The following is a 3229-nucleotide window of genomic DNA, read 5'->3' on the forward strand; positions in this document are numbered from 1 at the left end:
CAGTGCCTGGCATTCATTCAGCAATATTTATTGGGCTTTAATTATCATTGGAGAGGAGCTCAGATCACAGCTGTGAGCATCTTAGGTGGTCTCTAATCTTCTGGGGCTTACAGTCTAGTAGAAAAAGAGACAGTGAAAAAGAAAGTAAGTGGATATACAAGCCACTCATAAAGCTGATACTATCTAGGGAGAAATATCAAGGGGCCTGGGTCTCTTCTTTACTGAATAGCCTTTTGTATCTTTGGGATTGGGTATTGTGTGTGAGTGTTTTTTAAATAACGAGTCATTATTTTAAAAGTAGTGGCGTAAGGAAATACACTATACCCATTAGAATGGCTAAAGTAAAAAGACTGGCTATGCCAAATGCTCAGGAGGATGTGCAACTACCGGAACGCTCATACATTGCTGGTGAGAATGTAAAAAGTGTAACCACTTTAGAGAACAGTTTGGCAGTTTCTTATAAAATTAAACATACAACTATTCTGTGACCCAGCAATTCCACTCCTTTACCCAAGAGAAATTGTCATGTTCACAAAAAGATTTGCATAAAGCTGTTCATAAGGCATCCATCAACAGCAAAATGAATAAATTATGGTAGATTTATATAATGAAATACTACTCAATTTTTAAAAATTGCTAATAAACACAACAATATGGCTGACTTTCAAGATTATGCTGAAAGAAGCCAGACTCGGGAAAAAAAAAACAACAACCGTATTGTTGCTTTACTTTATATTAAGTTCTAGAACAGGCAAAACTTAGGATGACAAATAGGAACAGTGGTCGCCTGGGGTGGGGATGGGATTCATTGAGAAGGAGTTCCAGGGAACTTTCTGGGCGGCTGGAAGTTCTATCTGGATAAAGATGTGAGTTATACGGGTGTTTTCATTTGTTGACGTATGGAACGACATGTTTAAGTTCTCTCTGTGCATTTCGTTGAAAGAAAATTATACCTCAATTTAGAAAAAAAAGTATCTGAATAGGGAAAGTTACTACATACAACGGAAATGTGCGACAGGATACTTCCGCCAGGGTGCGGGTGGAACGGAGAGAGATCAGGGAGGGCCCTACGGAGAATGTGAGATTTCAGGCTTGACAACAAATTGTCGGTGCAAAGTGGGATGGGGGGAGGGGTCAACTAACATTCACCGTGTTCCTGCGGCGTTCGTATTTGTTTTCGTATTTAAAACAAACTTTAAATACGAAAGTGACCCTTCGATATCAGCATTTTGGCTTCCATTTTATAAGTGAGGAAACTGAGGTTCAGGAAGGTCAGAGGACTTGCTCAAGGCCAACAACTAGGACGTGACAGGAGCCGGGTTTTAGGGTTGCATATTTGGTGTCGGTTTACCGAAACATAACCTGAAACCGTACCCGCAGTCTCTCCAGGTTGGGAGCGCTGGAGCAAAGGAATGTTGTAAAGAACAAAAGAAGGGCTGGGCTGGAGAGCTCGCACCTCCCACTTGCCCAGGCACTAGTTTCCAAGTCTCCAGAGAGAGTGGGGTGGGGATAGGGGCACCAAGGTCCGACTCCACTCTGCTGAGTCAGCAGCTCCCAAAACCCAGCAGGACACAGCGCTCCGCGCTGGAACAAAGAAAGGCGGTGGGATTGGGAGGCGGAGCCCGATCCGGGGGAGAGCGGGCGGAGAGCGGCGGGGGCCAGCGCGGAGTGGGGCAGGGCCCCCAAGGGGCAAAAGATGGACACGGAGAAACCCGGCGAGCGAGAAGTGGTGAAAGGCGGGGACTCAGCGGAGTGGGGCCGGGCCCATCCCAGGAACACGGTGGGGCTGGGTGGGGCTCCCTGGAACCCGGGAGAGGCAAGGAGGGGTGGGGAGGGAGGCGGGGCTCGAGTTCGGGAATAGATGGGTGGGGAGTGACAGGGTCCGGGAAGGACTCTATAGGCTCCAACAGGACGGCTGGAGGGGGCGGAGCCGGAGCGAGGGGTATCGGGCAGGGAGCTGGGGAAGTGGGGGGAGGGAGCGGGGGAGGGGGCATAGAGGGTGGGGCGTGAGGCGGGTCGTAGACTTTGAGCGACCGATTGGCTGCTGGTGATTCTTGCGCGCCGCTTGCTCGGCAGCCCCGTCTGCTGGTCTCCGCCAGTCCTAGAGCAAGTGTTTCCCTTGTTTGTGTACTGTTTCCTCTTCTGTGAGATGAGGATGACTGCTCTTGTTTCTCAGGGTTGTTGGAGGGTAGATTGAGAGAATGGAAGTGGAGGCGAAAGCTTATTGTCATCCCTTTAACTAACATGTATTCAGTCCTTGCTAGGAAGAACTGTCTTAATAGCTGTATTTATACTTCATACACACATTTCCATTTATTCCACACAACAATCTACAAAAATAGGTACTATTATCGTCCCCATTTGACAGCTGAGAAAACTGAGGCTCAGAAGACCTTATGTGGCATGCTAGTACACGGCTAGTAAGTGGCAGAGCACCTAAACCTGAAGTCTAAGACCTTATGGGAAGACCCTGAGACTACATGGGGAGGGGTACAGCTGAGCTTAGTCTTATGGCCGATGCCACCAAGAGACTGGGTGTCTTGGACTCTCAGTCCAGAATAGCCACCCAGTAAATATTGCCAGGTGACTCCAGTTGATGCTATGTGGAGCAGAATAACCCAGCAGAGTCCTGCCTGAATTCCTGGCCCACAAAATTGTGAGATATTAAAATGTTTTAAGCCACTAAGTTTTGGGTTGGTTCGTTATGCAGCAATAGAGAACTGGAACAGAGGAAACAAGCCCCTTGGGGAGCCAGAGCAAGGATGCTGACTGGGCAACCACCAGGACTCAAGAGGGCAGGCAAGTGATACTCTGATGGGGAAAGGAAAGCAATGAGAGCCTCATTTGCATCTTGGCAGGGCATTGGCTGGAGGGACAGGCAGTCACTGGCCACCTCACCTCTCCTTGGCTGAGCCAAGGCTGAGTAAGTCCTTGGTGATCCGTGACATTGGCCTCACAGTGGAAGTGTTGATTTACTTCACACTGATGATACGGGTCAGAAAGGGAACCAAAAAAATGAGTTCGGTGATGCATGACTTTTTACAAACCCTGTGCAACAGAAACAGAGAGAGAGAGGGAGAGAGGAGAGGTGGATAATGGGTGCATTTTACCTGTATAAAACAGGCTTGGAGAGAGAAAGTGATTAGCCTTTGAGGCAAACAAAGGTCCAGCTATGGAACTGTGGCCTGGCCAAGTTGGAGAGATTAGAGGCCCTGGAAAACATCCTGGT

Source organism: Pteropus vampyrus, unplaced genomic scaffold, assembly GCF_000151845.1.
Source record: "Pteropus vampyrus isolate Shadow unplaced genomic scaffold, Pvam_2.0 Scaffold36, whole genome shotgun sequence".
Lineage (NCBI taxonomy): Eukaryota > Metazoa > Chordata > Mammalia > Chiroptera > Pteropodidae > Pteropus > Pteropus vampyrus.